At 40.9% G+C, this 18,426-nt stretch overlaps 1 protein-coding gene across 5 annotated transcripts in view; it reads left to right on the top strand.

Annotated features, from left to right (window-relative positions):
- The window catches only part of TTC32 (tetratricopeptide repeat domain 32), a 41,876-nt gene extending 24,098 nt beyond the window's left edge, over positions 1-17,778 (top strand). Inside the window, exons 3-6 of one of the 5 annotated variants that reach the window (XR_011139983.1) lie at positions 4,771-5,461; positions 6,119-6,292; positions 7,621-9,170; positions 14,615-17,778. The gene's annotated coding sequence lies outside the window, so the exon portion shown is untranslated. Of the gene's footprint in view, positions 1-4,770; positions 5,462-6,118; positions 6,293-7,620; positions 14,595-14,614 lie in introns of those variants that run through there. The other 4 variants (XR_011139980.1, XR_011139981.1, XR_011139979.1 and 1 more) reach the window with 4 other exon arrangements.
- Positions 17,779-18,426: the final 648 nt, after the last annotated feature.

The raw sequence follows: 18,426 nt of genomic DNA on the forward strand, positions 1-18,426 counted from the left end.
CCACGCCAGAGATAACAGCAGTTCTCTGGCCGATACGTGTTTCACTTTCATGGATCCAGTTAGCTTGCCCTTTGATTTGTTTGATTATCGGAAAGTGTTTTGGTGAGACATCATGTTTTCAGAAGTGCGCCAATATTACTGGATCAGTCAGACCAAATGCAGGTCTGGTCAGTAAATGGCCAAACAGATTGGCTGGGAAGAGCCAGCCATTGTGTCTATGACTGGAGATGCCCTGGGAAGCAGAAAGGCTGAGAGGCTCGGTAAGCTAAAAATACAGCTTGTGTGGCAAGGATGAGTTACAGTGGGGTAAAAATACAGGAAGGCTGACATTGCAGGCTTAGCAACCTGGGGTTTAATCTTCTGGTCTCCATTTTGGGGTGTTACCCAGCCAATCCTTATGCAGTTACAACCTTACCTTACTTCCATTCACGTGTGTGAACAGAGCTGTGCTGTAGAAATGAGATTGCTTTTACGGTATAGTTTGCGCTGCTTCATGATTAACAAAAGTCAGTAAGGACGTAGCATAATCAGCTTTCCTTTCTCTATCCTTCTTTCTCTAAGGACTTCTGCAGTAATGGCAGTATCCACACAACTGTCCTTGTGAGACAGGCATGTTCGTTTTACACAACAGGGAAACGGTGGCACTCTTATGTAAGTGCTCTGGAGCAGAGCCACAGGACTTCAGCTATCTCATAAATAACGGCCTTTGGCCACAAGAACGTCTCCCCCTCAGTAGGATCCAAGGTCCAACTTCTGTAACAAACTTCTGGTGAGCCCACAGAGAACTTACTGCGTGATCCTGGCCTATGTTAATTCTCCTTTGCTGGGACTCAGAGTGACTCTTCATTGAATCCAGCTGTGACTGGAATTCAGCTGGAAATTCAGCTATTCAGATACCACAGTGATGAGTGTGGTGTAACAATGAGATTTTGAATTTTGAGTGAAAACTTCAGTATACTTGGATAGCAAACTGTTCCAATTCTGATAAGCAGCTTCCAAGAGCCATGTAGCATCTTTCTGAGATACTGAGAGTCAAAGTCTGAGGGAGCCATGTCTGTGAAAGCATTATTGCAATTTATTAATCAAGAGCAAGCCAGCCATCAGGACAGGTACATGACTGCAATTAGCCCACTTTTTTGCACAAGCAGTAGGGAGATGGATTTCCGGATCTTCGGAGCACTCAGAGCTTCAAGATTACTTTGTTTCTGGCATTGTGGTGCTAAATATGGCAGACAAGACAAGACTTTGGATGTGACATAGCAATTGTGGTCAGTGCACGATAGCCAGCTATTGGCCTCATTGTCAACCAAGCAAAGCAAAGCAATGCAAGTCCAGGTCAAATCCTTTTGGCCTCCCAGGATCACTTAGCTGCTGCAGAAAGCGTTGTTAACATTGGGCAGCTGGAAGTATCAGCTGCTCGTGGTCCCTACAGTCCCTCTGGCGCTCGTTATAAAGGTAGGGAGGGTAGGCTTGTGCATTCCAGGTTATTATATTTTGTCTACTCAATTTGCCTTGCTGTTTTGACTGAATAAGAGCACCCGTCCTAATGTTCTTGTAGATTAATAAACAGCTGCTGTGTTTTGGTGTTGAGGTGATGGCATTCTGTGGTGGATAAGATGATTCATGATTTGGGTTCTTCTGAATTGAAAGGTACCGTATGAATGTAATGTTTTGGTTTCTCTTTTTTTTTTTTTCCAGCAGAGGTCTGGAACTGTGTTTTGCATTATATAAAGTGATTGAAAGTTTAAAAAAGGCTACTTGGAGCAGCATATATGTAGCACCTCTCTCAGTGAGGCTTGCTTTTAGTGGTGGAAAAAGGATCCAATACTTTGAGTCATAGTGTCTATCATTCTGTTGTTCTGTGGCATTGAAATTTCCAGCTTACCTGAATGCTGCAGAAAGAGACTTTTTATTTTTCTTTCCCAAATCCTTTAATTATAACTTTTCTCCTTTGTTTTCCAACAGATTAAAATAGAGGGAAGGATTTTTTTTCACTAGGTCCAACATCATGATTTTAAGTAAGCTTAATGCTTCAACACATAGTCTGACTGTGGGATAGAGTAAAATGGCACCCATTCTTGGACAAGCTTTTGACTGGTGAAGAGTAAACGGGAAAGGAAAGAGGGTGAAGTCTGGTTTAATATACTAAAAGCAAAGTTGTTGCTATATATAGATGAGAAAAGCCAACATAAAGGAAGGAATAGTGAAGCAGGATAGTATCGCTTAGAAACCATTAGGCAGGACGAGAATGTTTTAGTGTATAGCTGTATAGCTGTATTCAATCTTTCCTCTGTCTCTTGTCCTTGGGTGACTGAGCAGGTATTGCGATCTTTTTGAGCATTAGTGCGCCTTCATGGTATGCATGCATCTGCCCCTGTGCAAGAAGAAGGGGGAAAAGGTCCCAGAGTGGGGCAAAGTTGGCTATATGTTATTCTTAGGGCCCAGTTCCTTCCCATGCTTTGTTTCAGCTTTCTGTAAGTGATCTGATTGCTGGAAGTGAACGGCAGCCCCAGTGCAGCAGCTGAGAGGGTGGGCTGCAGTGGTCTGGCTGGCCTTCGAATTAGAAACTGAGGGAAACGCAAAAGCCTTGGAGAGCCTAGCCAGGCATGAATGCAAATGCCTACCCTCCTTGTCTTCCTGCATCTGCAGGACTAAGGAATCTGAAATACTGATAGAAATATTGGTATATCGGTATTTCTAAACCTATAAATGACTGCCCTAGATCGTGACTTAAGAGTTAGACAGAATCATGAAGAAAATCATCAAGTGGTGCTGGAGAAGATGCTTTTCAGTGGGGAGATTTATGCCTTGTGGGAAGCTGAGAATCTGATATCTAAGCTGCAGGTTCACTGGGTGCAAAATGTGCATGACAATAAGCTTTATCTCTGATATCCCTGTAAGGAACAGTTATAGATACTTGGAATCACTTGCTCATATAGATTGTTGAAACAATTATCTGCTCAAAGAGGCAATTTCTTCCTATCCCCATGAGCTAGTAGTTGGCTTATACCCTGGACTGTAAGAGTTTACATTCCTAGTTTGTTATTATAAAACTATTATTATTGTTATTGTCTGTATAATGTGTGTTTAGAAAGTGCCCTTATGTTTATGCCATTTTTATCTTTAAAATATGCCACACTCATATTCATATGAATTCCAAAGAGCAACATTTGTTATCATTGCGTGCCATTAATTTATTAAAGTAGTGGAAAAAGCGCAAATAAGTGGACCTGTAAAATGATGGGCTTTTAATTTTTTTTAATGTGCTATCGGTGTTAATTTCTGTGTGCCTGTAATGTTTGTGTTCACTATAACTGAACAATAGAACTTTGTTTTTGTTCTTTGTGTAAATTAAAAACATCTGTTCTCTTTATACGAAAAGTTGTTTTTTAAAAGAAGCTGGTCTGATCTAACTAAATACCAATGCTGTGTCCACAATGAGTTACTATTAATATTTGGGAAAGGCAACCATCCAAAGCAAGTGTAATGTCAAATCACTGGCGAGAGTGCATATTTATTGCTAGAAGTGACAGATAAAAATGCAGAGGTTACAAAAACAAAATTCTTATCGATGACTAATGATGCGTATATATACCCCAATGCCCCATCACCACATTTACAATTTGTGGGGTGTTCTCTCTGGCCTGTTACTCCCCAGGATTAATTGACAAGAGGCTAGTAGCTTGCCACTCTCTCTGGAGAAACGACTCTGCTCCCGCCTTCTCTTCAGCAGACCCTGAATGGAGTGATCTTCAGGGAGGGCTGGAATCCATCTGATCCATCTATTTAATTTGTCTAGCTTTTCCCCCACTTTGCTCTGCTATTTGATTGCATGGGTTTATTTTCTAGCCAGTGAATGTATGTGACTTTTTTCCGTGTGGGTGGAAGTGGTGGAGCACCCAGTGTACGCTCTTACAGTGCCTGGGATGCCAGCATGACGGTTGTTTTCAGAGTTGTCTATAAAGTCTTGGTATGAAGGAGTTGGCAGCCTAAGACCAGAGTCTGTTATCTTTTGCCTGATGAGTAGTAGTATTCAGCAGTAGTCTTGCTGAAGTAGTTGGAGGCTATTTCAAGGAAATAAACTATTTGTCATGACCACTAGTGGCAGAACTGGGGTCTCAGAGGTTCAGAGCTCTATCTATCTGGTAATTATAAGCCTTGTCACGAACGTCTTGGGAAGGGAACACATATAATTAACATAATTTCTTGAGATCTAAAGGACAGAGCAGTGAAGGGTCTGATTCAAGAATGCATCTCCATTCAGTAGAGCAGCTAAGCCTTTGCTTAATAATCTCGTTTATTTCAAAAAGATTTAAACTTATAACTACTTACTTCCCAGAACCCAAGTGTACAGAACCCACCTCTACTTTCTAACCTTCCTATTACTATTTATATTGGTCTCTAGTGTCCTATGCCAAGCATATCCCACCGTTCATAGGCAAGAGCCAAGAAAAAAATGTGACTGTGTTAGAGTTAGATATTTCATTGATATTCCTATAGCAGCCTTTATAGATATTGATATTCCTATAGATAGCAGCCTGTTATCACCATAGCTCCCCTGCTTCCTCCTAAAATGCTCGATCCTAATGTGTCCTTTTTCTGTCCCATTCTCCCTCAGAGGAACCCTATTTTACTTACTTCGCCATATTCTTCTTCTTGAATATCCTAATACCTATATTATATATCTGCCATGTCTTATTACAATATCTCTCCATTATCTCTTCACTTCCTACCACAATGTCTCCCCCATACTCCCTCTCCTCCCAACAGGTGCCTGCACCTGCTCTTGTTGCAAGTCATGCAGATGGGGAAGCTGCCTCCCATGGAAGCCAGATGTTATCAGCCAGCTGACGGTATTTTGTCTCTGTGTCAGACACCAACTGCTGTCTCCAAAATCCAGCTGAGTTCAGAACTTGCTGAGTCACATTTTCACTCATGTTCCTGAGAGTCACACTGTTATAGGCACTGTTTGGCCAGAGAGTAGATAGCTCTCACCCTGAAGCGCATCCAGGAATGCTGGTAAGAGATTGCTTTTTATTTCCTATCTCGAGTTACCGCAACATGGGTTAGGACTACAAAGGCTTGAAATCCCTGGCAAGCTAACAACGTACATCTGTCTAAGATGACAGCCAGCATGGACAACCATGGGCTTCAACCCATGCCCAGTATGAAGCACTTTGTTCCTTGCTGAGCAGCTGTCATTAACAGTGATCTGTGAGATTTCTTTCTGATTTCACTTTCTGATTTGCATGTCTACTTTCTTCTCTTACGAGATCTCCACACTTATCTGTTTGGCTGCTGAGGTGATCTACCACTTGGAATCACTTGCTAATTGTTCTTCTTGTCTCACTGTCTGGGGAGCATGTGGTATTTCTGTCAGCCTGGTGAGCCACAGCCTTCCAGATCTCCTCAAGGAGTGAAGAGCAGGGGGATAACTTCAATTCTTTTTTATCTATAAAATGTGAGTAATACTTGTTCCTCAGAACAGTCATTATGGATTAATGGTTAGTGCTTGCAAAATGATTCTAGAACAGCTATAATTTGCTAGGCTCAGTTTTCCAGTGAGCAAATGTCAGTTTGGAAAGATGATCAGTGGATTATTTGTCTCAAATTGCTGGCAGCTTATGTGACCTTCCTAATGCCAGAAAACGTTGAGTTAAATTTGTTGCTGGTCTAGAAAAATCGATCTGGGTTTCGTAGAGAACCTATCAGATTTCCCTTGCTCTCATTATGACTTAGGTCACAAGCAGTTGCCTTCATGGTCCAGAGTGAAGAGGAGGGCAAAGTACAGAGCTGCTGGCAGTGGACTGTTTTGTTGCCTTGAGGGTATGGGGACTGCTACCCTAAACAATGTTGGTACTAATTCTCCCTTGGTTATCCAGGTAGACAATACTGTTGTAACCTGTGATCATGACATTGTTATTTTTGTGTGAGGGCAGGACGAGGGTAGATTTGGCTGAACATATTTTCGAAGAGTAGCGTTAAGAGCAGTAGTTGTCCTAGGCTTGGGGGTGGCTTTTGCTCTCTTTGCTCTCCTGACAGTGCTGCCAAGGTGCTTCAACCAAGTGGTAGTGCCACAGCTGCAGTGTCACAGCTGCAGTCTTTTCCTCCATTGCAGTGGCTGTGCGTCCGTTGCACCTAAGCTGGCCAGGCTCTGCTGTCTGCAGTGAGTTCGGACTGCCTGCAAAGCCCTTCTGCCCTAGGACTCTGGTCCACCTCGTCTGAGCAATTTTTAGGAAGTATATGAAGACTTTCAAGTCAGACACAGGGTTGGGGTCTACATGCATGACAGGTAAGTGGAAGCTGTCCTTTGCCATAGAAGTAGCACCTGTATTGTCTGCTGCCAGACCTTAGTGCTGCTTCAAGCAGTGTTGACAAGGCGTCTCACAGAAGTAGGCTTTCTGCTGTGAAAGCAGAGACTCCTGTCCAATCCAGGCAGGCTTCAAGATAGCTGTGAGGGCTGGCAGGAGCTGTCATGGCAGCAAGGCTCTCAGCAGCAGCAGCAGCAGCAGCAGCAGCAGCAGCAGTAGTAACAGCAGCAGCAGCAGCAGCAGCAGCAGCAGCAGCAGCAGCAGCAGCAGCAAAGGCCTTGCAGGCTTACCTCTTCCCAAGTGCCTTTCCACCTCTCTGGGCCAGTCGAGACAAAACTGCAGGTCTTTGCCTTTCATCCACGCTTTCCTTTCCCTGGTGCGTTTTTTCTGTGGGTGCTTTTTTTGCCTGTTCCCATTAGGTGTCTCCCTATTCCTCTTTTTGAAAACGCCAGAGTTGTATGTTTTGCAGTGAACACCTCTCACGACCCTGGTCTGAACTGGGGAGCCCAATGGGAGCACTGTGGGTCAGGGATATACTTTCCCTTTGAGGAAGAATTTCTGGCTTGGGCCATGTTGTCATAAGATGGCCAGATTTTGCTGAGGGATCTCTGTGGAGGAAATTTCTGTGGCAGGGTAAGGAAGATAAATCCTGCTACTGGCCCCTGCCAGTGCAGGCCTGCGTTCTCTCCCTTTTCACAACTCTCGGACCACCACAGTGTGTTCCTCAGGGCTCTTTGTGGTTTTGGGCTGACAGCAGCCCTATCCAAAAAAGCACACATGTTTGCATATAGCGGAAGTGCTGACTGACAGCACTCACTGTGGGAAACAGCTGAGCATCTTCAGGTGTTAACCCCCATCTGAGTGGGGTTATTTTGCAGCTCCACCAAACCCACCTCAATGGTATTGCAGGCTGAGCCCAGATTCCAAAGAGAGGCTACTGCCCAGCAGGAAACCAAGCCAGTAACATGGAAGAAGAGCTTAAATAAAGACTGTTACCTTGTCTCAGCTGCTCTCTGCTACCTAGAATATGCTCTCTGCTGTCTTTGGGACCCTGTGTTAGAGAGACATGAAGAAAACAAATGCTAAGAGGGACATCTTCATAGCAAGCTATGTGCAAGGGTTGTTTTTGCCTGCACCCCCACTATTAAATGATGGCAATGATATTTTTGAACATATATCTGAATGTTCAGATAACATATATCTGAATGATATTTATATGCAGGGAAAAAGGCCCTTCCAGGCCTTTGTGGCAATGAGATGTAAAATTCTGACTAAGCCAACATCAAGACCTGTTAATATTCCTTTGCAGGGAGACTTCTGCCCTTCTGTTCTGCAGCTGATCTCTGAACCTACCTCTGCTCTGATCAGTTGAGTCCCTGTGAAGCCTCCATGACGTTTAATGGGGCTATGTAGAATTATTCAAGTTTTCTGCATCCTGACATTGGGAACGGATTTCTGCTGATTCAATATTAATGAGCGCTCAAAATACAGAAGGCTGTGAAGGCAAAGGCTAGACAACAGTGTACTGGGGTGTATCAGCTGGAATGTAACCAACAGGTTGAGGGACCTTCTATTTGTCACTTGTGAGACCACCTTTGGAGTACTGTGTCCAGCTTTGTGCCCCTTGGCACAGGAATGAGACTGATAAACCAAACTGAGTTTAGCCAAGGCTGTGAGGGGATGGTGCCAAGGCCGGAGAACATGATGTAGGAGAAGCTGAGAGCTGTGTTTGCTCGACCTGAAGAACAGAGACTAAGGGAATATCTAACTTTTGTGTCCAACTGCCTAAAGGAGGGTTATAGAGAAGGTAGAACCAGGCTCTTCTCAGACGTGCATAGCAAAAGGACAGGAGTCAATGGCCGCTCTCTGTAGCAAGGGAAATTCTGACCGAATATAAGGAAGAAAAAATTGTAATCGGTGGTTACACTGACATAAGCTGTCCCATTAACCAGTGGCATAAGTTGCCCAGACAGCCTGTGCAATCTCCATCCTAGAAGGTTTTCAAAACTTCACTGGACAAAGCCTTGAGCAGCCTGATCTAACTTTGAAGCTTTGAGTGGGCATTTTGACAAGATGACTTTCAGAGATCCTTTCCAACCTAATTTATTCCATGATTCTACAGTAGTTGGATACCATAGGTATAATTCCCCAGCTAATTGAACTGAATCTGTCGTCAGTGTTATTTTCACAGGCACACCTTTCCTAACCACCACAGAGAAAAAAAAAAGAGAAAAAAATTTTTTTTTTTAGACAACAAATTGTAGTAAAATAATATGCAAGAACTACACAAAAACTCCAGTGTTTCAAAGCTGCCGGTTGCTGCTAGTGTTGGCATGAGAGGAAGCGTAAAGTGGATCAAAGTGCAAGGGCAAACAATCTGAGGCATTCTGCTAGTGGAATCTCCTGTCATCCTCCTGCTTCTCCATATGATGATGATCCAAGCTGTTGAGTCTTGGATTAGGTTCCAAGCACTGAATCACTTAGACTCCCTGCCCTCCCCTGCAATGATCACATATAGAAAGCAGACATGACTGAAAGAGACTCAGGCCACTTTATAAAAGGAAAGCCACTTTTCGACACAGTCTTCCATGCAAAAAGATTGTTTGATTTTATTGCTTAACAAATACCCCGATCGTCTGATAAGAAACATGCTTGTCAAGCTTAGCGCCCTTCCTCGGACTGGATAAAGGTGGGGTTAGGAAACCACAACTACTGCAAAAGAGGTGATGGTACCCTTGAGATGGGATCTATTTCTTGATAACTTTTCTTCCCGATGACCCCGATCATGTTTCAATATGAAGATATTGCAAAGAAATGACAAACATATCTTCCCTGATACCACAAAAGTGCATTGACCAGGTAATTTTTATGTGGCTTGAAACCTCCAGAATTAGAAGAATATTAATGCTGCAAAGTGAAACCCTTGACTATTTGGTAACATTAACTCTATCTTTTTATTGATATGTACTGTAATAAGCTATTATGAGGTGTAATAAGCTATTGCCTAACTGCTGTTGACTCCTGTGTAGACGGGAAAAGGACCCTGCTCTAGATCAGTCTGGTAACTAGCAAATGGTTAGTGAATGTGTGTGTGGGGGGGGGCGGAGAAGAGCCTCTGGGCCTGTCTGTATTGTTATGTTAAACTATGTCAGAGCACAGGCATTGGCTTCCGGCACACTTTCGCCCTGAACAAATTTACAGTCTTCAAACTTTGAGACAAAGATAATCGCCATTTCCTTCTTTGCACCCCTGAATTTGTTTGAGGTTGTTTGTCTTTGCCCTTGCATGACTTGTCTTCTTCCTCCTAGAATCAAACTAAAATAAAATTTCAAACAGGATTTCTGAAGGTTTTTAGACGTTTGAGAAGATCCTCTCTGTTGGAATGACCCTATGTGATGCTGCAGCAGCTCAGTTCCTTTGACAAGGGAGAAATCACTATAATTACTGACTGTAGTGCCCCCTACCTGGGAGATCTGGGCAGCTTCAAGCAATGAGAGATAGTTAGGAGCTCCATAGTTAGCAGGAGCAGTTTCAAACAGTAACGACAACCATTCCTCACCCCTCTCACCTGGAGGAACTGAACTGCTGCCCTGCTGCCATCTGCCTTCAGACCCTCCGGCCCTCATTTGAACAACACCATTTTGAAGTCCTGCGCCTCATTATGCTCAATATGCACATGCCAAATAATCCTGTTTAACAAGTCCATTGACTCCAGTAGGACTGTTTGTGGGCTTCAGCCTGTGTGTATTTAAATGCACGGCTCATCCAGGCTTTATCTTGGGCTACCACAGAAGAAATGGATGGGAAATCTATTCAGAGGATAAAAAATGTTGAAGCCTATATCTAACGTGCTGTTTTTTCCAGGTTTAAAGTATATAAACACTCTTATAATAAATATCTTTGGCAAAATCCATGACCCAGCTGTGCCACTATTCTTGCAATACATCTGTGCCTGGATTCGTTCTGCCTGCCTCTAGAAAATTATTTGAAGCACCTAAGTAACCATTCGTGTTGCACTCCTTTGTGACAATTGGTAGAGAGGTTAGGTCTTTCAGACAAAAAGTCGGATCTTAGCTCAGCTCTTCTCTAGAAGTGGTGAAGAAGCTTATCTCTGTTTAGGGTTCATAGTGGGAATTTACAGTGACTAGGCTGTGAAATTAGAAGTCTGAATTAAGTCCCTAAAGTCGGAGGCAGAAGAGGATGCCTTCAGGTCTTAATGTCTAAGAATCACCTGTAAGTTTATTATTAAAGTCCTTGCACCCCAAACTCCTACTGACTGTGACCTGATTATTCAGGATTACTGAACTGGTCCTAATCCTGCTCCAGCTCTTTGTGTGGGTCCTGAATCAGAGCCACGGGCTTCAGCACAGCTACGGGTGACTACAGCAGTCTGTCCTCTGTGCCGAGAGCTGTGAGATCAGAGTCTGAGCATCCACATTCTCCATGCAGATGATTTTGCACTACACGTACGAACCAGATTATTTTCAGTGAAGAATCATGTATCATGTGGCAATTTAAAAAGACAAAATCTTGCCCTTGGGGAATTAATTTCTAGCTATGGAATGTAACAGATGATAACACGTATCCACAACAAAATATGATAAAATACCTTACGAGATAAATCCGGTGAATATAAAATATTATATGAACTGTAACTCAAGATATTCACCACGTTTGTTGAAATGTCTCTCATGCAGCATTTTAAAAGACATTAACATTTTTTAAAGTAATCTTTTCCCAGCAAATCTATATTAATAACTATTTACATAATAAGTTATTGTAAAAGATACATACATCACATATTTCTTTGAAGATATGCACTGGGCAACTTGGAATAAATCCTACCTCATTTAATACAGATTTTCTGAGACGTGTAGAAAAATGAGAGTCCTGAAGAACCTGGAAAGAATTCAAATCTGATGAAAAACAAAAATAGTATATATGATTAAATTTTCCAACCAGCTTTAATAAATACACCGATATTTAAAGCAGAACAAAACAGAATAGTGAGGTATGTCAACATTTTTCAAGGCTTTTAATCGTATTTTAGAAGAATACTGCTAACATATCCAAATTATTATCGTTCCTTTCTTCTACAAATTGCTATAAAGTAATTAAAAAAGCAAAAAAGTGTTAGAAGACCTAAAATCCTTTCAACAATAAACCAAATATAATGGAGATCACTATAATACCAAAATGATATAAAAATTGAACTAAAGTTAACACAGCAAGGAAATAATAAAAAAAAAAAATTATAGCAGGGAAATTAAAAACTAAAAAGAGTGACATTTGCTGTATGAGGTAGAAATTCATTAATAAAATCAATAATACTTTTGCCTCAGAAGGTATTTCCTATGTAAATTTTAAACTCATGTCATGTAAAAACTATTCACTCTAAAATCCCTAATTTAGTCCCGTTTCTTCAGGCATTTCAGCATTTGAACACATTTCCTGTATGTACAATTCAGTTCTTCATTCTGTGAATGCAAGCTTTTAAGACACAGTACCTGAGGTTCTGGAAATATTTCATTATCTATTTAAAAGCACTCTTTCCAGACTGTCACTCTTGTACTTTTAATTTAAACAAAGTTCAAATGGGGAAGTTCAAGCAAAAGCAGAAAAGAAAATGAAACATGAGTCTGTTCAGCTGGGGCACAGCCTCTCTGTTAAAGGAGATCTGAACACTAATCTTATTGTTGATTTACATCAAATTCTTTTAACTTTTGTCTGAGTCTTAACCGAAGTTGTTTAAATCAGTTTGTAAATGTAGATGGAAGTAGCAATTTATACCATTATCTTGACAGGCAGCTCAGTCAGGATAATTTATTGAAAATATCTATTTAAAACTCATCATTGAGGCAGAACATTTAATGCTTTCCTTTTTCAAATAAGTAAGGATCATTTACTAAGGAAATGGTAAATTGAAATACTTTACAAAAAATTTTTTTTTTCTGGGAGACAGATGTACTTATGGTCTTACAAACGTTCTTTGCATTGGTGTGATAGTGCATGATGACTGTCTAAGTCATGAATGGACCTTTTAAAGAAGTCTATGAAAATTACTTGCAAACTGTAGAGTTCAAATTTTAAAAATATGTTTAACAAGTTATAGTAAGAGAAACAGTATTCAGATAACAGAGACATGTCTTTAAAACGTGGGCCCCAATTCAAGTAAATCGCTTTAACGTGTAGTTAAGTAGATGAAGAATTCCCTTAAATTAAATGTATGATGAATTCCATTGCTGCAATGAAGGTTAGGCATCCAAGTCAGGAATCTTTCCAGTGACTGAGGCACTCGCTTTCAGAGGACTGCTTTCCCACATGCTTTAAATTTAGATTCTGGATAGCAGCACAGGTTATCTGAACTAGTTCTCACCTATTAACTTAGTGATAGATTTTTCTGATGATTTCACTGGTCAGGGGGCCTACGTGCAATTCTTAGTCAGGTGAGTTTTCTCATCATCTCGTAACATCCATAAGGGCAGCAGGCTTGCAACCTCTGATAGTGTGGCGGCGTCCCTAAACTTCATTCAGGCTGGACCTGTTGTGAGGAGACAGCTTTTGTCAGCCTTTGAAGCCTGTTCTCTGGTCAAAATATAAGGAGTTGGCAGTGACGTGCAGGAAGGAGTTTTATGAAAGATGCCAGTCCAGTGAAGAGCAGAAAGATACTAAAAGGAACTTTTATATATTAGTATGAAAGGAAAACCTTGATTGGTTGGAAAACCTTGATTAGCTCAGAGGACATAGTTCTTCTTTGTAGAAAGTTACCAAATATTTTCCAGCCAGGAATCCATTGAAGGAGTTAATATTTCCCTACTTTAATAACAATACAACTAAGGCGCAGAAAACTTATTTCTTTCCTAGTATCGCAGAGACAGCCAGTGGCAGAGATAGCTCCTGATCTCTAATTCCATAATGCTACCACCTGAATATGTGTTCTCATTGTTTCTTTTTCCCTTGTGGAGTTATTAGCATATTTATATCTTGTAAAAAATAGATACCTACGATATGTTTAAATACACTAGGGATAAAAACGGGAGCAGTGTGTTAGTCTGAAACTGCCTTTTCAGTGAAAACATCTTAATCTTTTTGATTTGTACGTAAAACCAGTTGAAAAGTCAATAAAAAAGGCAAAGGCACAAGGAAGAGAGTGATGTGAAGTTTTTTACCATCTAGTTAGAGTGGACTTTTTTAGAAGGCCGGCAATAAATGGACAGCTGGACAGATGGAAGCAGCAGAAGGATGTGGGGTGCAAGAAGCTCTTCTGCTGTCCAGTAGAACACGTGGTTCGAATATGTTTGCCTGGGGATTCATGGAATGCCTTTACTTAGAAAGCTCAGATTATTTTTAGAGGAAGTTTTAAGCAGACCAGGGCTGTTTAAACCTTTACAATTTAAAGGACTGCTACTCAGCACAGAAAGAAAACGTTGAGTTTTCAAAACAGTGAGAGGCAGTGACAGAAATTGCACAGCAGCACTGGAGAATAAATACATGCATTTCAGGCTGATAAGCATCAGGGTACAAACTAAGTATGAAGATAATTTATATTTGTTTTTCTTTGGCTATTATGAACTTTGATGATTTTCATCCTAATTTAATAGCATAATAAATCTTTTTTATGAATGTCATGCTCTTTAATTGCTTCCTTGTTAAAATGTGAGCTAATTGTCCTTAGTCTTGGAATAAAACTTCAGTGAAAATAAAATACAGTTCCAAATAACCCAAGTCTTTCACGTTCAACAGAGTTGCAGCAAAGTGCAAATGTCAGAACAGCCTTTTGTTGTGTTCCCCACTGGAAACGATAAAAGACAAAAACCCTGCTGTGTGTTAGTTGGTGCTGCAGGGTGAAGAGCTAAGACTGAAGAAATTCTAGCACTAAGATTTAGCTTTCTGTCTGTCTGACCACCTCTGCCTTTTCTGACCATAGAAATGACTGACGCTGAAAGCACACTTATCTAGGCAGGCCTGTACACTGAAGCTGAACATGGTAGTGCTATCCTGTCACAATTACACTGCTTACTGTAGAGAAAGCTCTGCTGCGCAAAAAACTCCTATGCCGGCTCCTTGGGAATGACACCAAAGAATACCTTATAAATGAAGTATGCTTCCCATTAGGGATTACAGCATCATTTGATCAAAGTCCACTGGAAATAGCTCTTGGCAGCATAGATGTTCTCTGTAACTCTTCATTTGCTTGAGTCTAATTGGCATAGTTGGGAAAAGCAAAGATGATTCAAGGGCTAGAGGACAGAAGGACACAATAGAGGTTTTATTGTTTTTGTTGTCTCTCTTCTTGTTTTAAGGAATGGCCGTGTGAAATTGGCTTTTTGGATGCAAAGAAAACATTGGCAACGGGCTTATTCTTCTACAGAGTTGATCATGCCCTACATGTTGGCTCAGCTTGTAAGAAGTAATGCAATACAGGCATCGCTTAAAATTAAACAATTTTTTGGCAACTCTGGTGAAATATATTGTCATCGGCTGTAGAGTACCGACACACTTGATAGAGTTAAAGAATGTTTGGAAGACTTCAAACTCTCTCTGGTTTGAGTTTAATGAAATCTGGGCAATCAAAATGTCTACCTGGCAGCTCACAAGAGACACTTCATGTTCATTATTTCTTAGTTAAACTATCTATCTACCCCAATGTGCAAGGCTACAAATTTGTATACATTTTTATATAGTCTGTTTCCATTGTAAATTATCCATAAATTAGATGCAGACTTTTAAGCACATCAGAGGGTTTTTTGCAATCTCTATTTTGGTATGAGGGACAGATATTGTAAGGTTTTGTGCACTGGTTCCTCTCTTGAGAAGATCAACACTTGGAACTGGGAGAGAAATACAGCACTCCGTTGCCTCTTCATCCCATCTTTCTATGAGCTGTAAATCATAACATTTAAAAAGATGAAACACTGGTGCAGTGCCCTTATTTACAACTTTCCTGTAAAGATTGCAGAGCATCTGACAAATGTAAATTGATCCTGACAAAACCTCAGTGACTTATTATGCAGTCAAACCTGCCCTTTATAGAGATGAGAAAGCATAAGTGATACGATTTATCCAAACTTTCATACTCAAAAGTAGCCCCCCCGCACACTGTAAGCACAGTCCTATGTAAATGAGTTTGAATCAGTTTTCACGTAACAAATAAATCAACAAAGTCTTTAAGACCAAAGGCAGAGATAGATGGATAAAAGAAGAGATACTTCTTTTCTGCCATATTGTGCCTGCAGCTATAATATTTGCACTTCAGTGCATGGAAAATACAGAGCAATTAACTGATTTCATTGGACTTTATCTTGTGATGGTACCTAGCTAATGCAGGCAGAGATGTGTACACATTTGATTTGATGGAGGAAAAAAAGTCCTGCTCCCAGTTTCTTACTCTCATCTGAAAACTTTACAAGCCTGTATAACGCTACCAGGTGTTAAGCAAAATGTCTCATTGTTAGTGTTTGGACCATTCTACTTTTTTAAAAAGTTTTCAAAAAATGATTCCTACCAAGAACCAAAGAGAATGGTGGAAATGAGTACTTTCCTGCTGCAGCAGGCCCTGGAAGAATTTCTTTGAATGGTTATTAGGCCTCTCTCTTTCTCTCTCCCTCTCTCTCTCTTTCTCCAGACACACATGTTCCAGTTCATTTTACTTTTATTTCCTTTTTGTGAGTGTAATGTGCAGATTACGCAGCTGTCTTCTTGGTTATTAAATGGATTTTTATAGTTTAAATATATCTCATGTCTGTGGATATAATAGTCCCAACATGTTTATGGCAAGTTATGTCATTGGTTCCCTTGTTAGGGAGACTAACAAAGCTTCTCCTTTAGCTGAAGAGGCCTGGGAATTTTGTGCATCCTGTTCTTGTTGCTGTGTGTCAGTGCTGGGCAGAATGCCATTATACCTCTGTGCATAATTCACTGGTTAAGAACATGTGAGTATGTCTCCCTCTAATGTGTGGCTCCAACAACAACCTGCTTATTCCCCAAAGCCAGCGAAGACTGTATTGCCAATTCTTGTGATTTTATTGTGAGTCTCTTGACATTTGGTGTGTGCCTTAAAAAACACAGCTCCTGGAGTTAAGATGAATGCATAGGAACCTCAGCTTTCATTTGAAAAATAATATAAAATAACACGTTCTGAGCCTTCCTGTTGTGAAAATGTTTGGAAGTGGACCGCAGTGGTTAAAACTTCAGAAGGTAAATACAATCAACCCCAAATGTGTTATTAAAATCATATCTCATGGAGTGATTTTTATTTAAAGACAAGTTTATGAATATGGGAACCTGTCTGTAACTTTTGGATGGCTCAAGCTGGCAGTGTAAGAGATCCTGTTGCTGTTCAAGTGCTGGGCTTTTGTACCTTTGATGCTAAAATTCGCATGCTTGATTCCTAATGACAAATATAGCACTAATCTATACGCTGCAAGGGATTTGTCTCATCTACAGCCAACAGTCTTAAGCCAGCCTGTGGAACTGACATCCAGGTATGTTGCATTTAGTCAAGGACAGCTCTGCTGTAGTTTGCTCACTTGGAAGAAAAATAAGACCTGTGCAGGTGCTAAGGAAATTCCTCTCTGGTTACATTGCATGGATGGTTCAGAAAGACCTCAGTTCCCTTGATCTCTGCTCCAGAAGCCACACAGCGATGCTGACATAGCAACGCACTCCGGTTAATATATCCTGCTTTTCAGTATTGTAGCTAGTTTGAGCACTGTGATGCACTAATACAGCTATACAACTTCCAGACAGGAGCTGGGTTGCATCTGGCCAGCTTGGAATTTGGGGCACATTGGCCTGTCTGCACCGCTGTAAGTAGACTTATCTTAAAAGAACTCAGAGAATTGCTTCTTCATGGAAAACTGCCAAAAAGAGGCCCTGTGTGACTGAATCTGAAGGCCATGCTTTCTAATGCTCTGTGCCTGCAAATGTTTGACCATTGTCATGTTCATTTGTACGCGTTAATGGATCGTTCCAGGTTGGATTTGCCATTTACGTCTTGGGCTTGTAAATATCCGCCCGTGCACATAAGGGTATGCATTCTCTTACCTAGACTGGACTTTATAAAGATCATGGTTGTTTCATCAGCAATTGGCACTTGAAGTAACTTCAGCACTGGCTTGATGATACTTATTGCTCCAGTTCCTGATATTCTTCATCTTGCTGTCTTTTTCCATCCTTTTCCTCCTTGGGTTGAGCCAACACCTGTGGTCCCATATGGGCAAATTTGGCAGGTCCAGGGGATGGATAACAGGCTCTGGAATATATTTTTCCAACTGTGTCATCTGGCTTATTGGAGAATTCTGGCTTAGCTGTACTGCCAGTACTGGAACGACTCTGGAACCGTCTCCTAGTCAAATGGTTGTTGAGCTGGCTGGGTTGCTTTGCTTTCCTGGACAATGTATTGTCTTTTTTTTTTTCCCCTCTATATATTTTTATTCCCTTTTCACTGTGAGAAATATGGTCCATATGAAACATCTGACATTAAAACCTTGTTTTAAATTCCTTCTGCAATCCTTGTGCTGGGTCTATTAAGATAAAAGAAAGTCTTTTTCCAGTGTCCGCATATGTTCTCATTATAACTGGGAAGGGTATCCTAGGAACTACCTATGTCTCTGCAAACTGCTTGCGAACATCCAAATTCAAACTCTGTAAGAATGAGAGTAGACTTCCTTACTTGCAAAACTACAGCTGTGGATAATGGCTGTAAGGGAGATGAAGCAGCACATTTGCTTCTGAACATTAATAACTCCTGTGCACATTGCCCACATTTTGCAACCACATTTTGAAGCTGCTGCATGTTTTTCAGAAGAAAGCTGCTTGAGGGAAGCCTTTTTGCTACCAAGTGCTGGCACTTTGCAATAAAAAGGTCTGCACTCGATTTAAAGAGTAGAAATACAACAGAACTTGTGGATAACAAAGGCCAGTACTAGAAAATCATCAACCAAATAAATCAACTAGCTATTATTGATCTTAGTTTTCCAAAAAATGGTATTAGACTTCGGCATTCCTCGGGCTGAAGAGAATGAGTAGTTCATTTTTGATTACTTGCCATAGTGCATGTGTCAGTATTTGCCACTGACTTTCCCTCATCACAGCCATCTGCAATCCTCCTGAA

The sequence above is a fragment of the Struthio camelus genome, chromosome 3, assembly GCF_040807025.1.
Source record: "Struthio camelus isolate bStrCam1 chromosome 3, bStrCam1.hap1, whole genome shotgun sequence".
Classification (NCBI taxonomy): domain Eukaryota; kingdom Metazoa; phylum Chordata; class Aves; order Struthioniformes; family Struthionidae; genus Struthio; species Struthio camelus.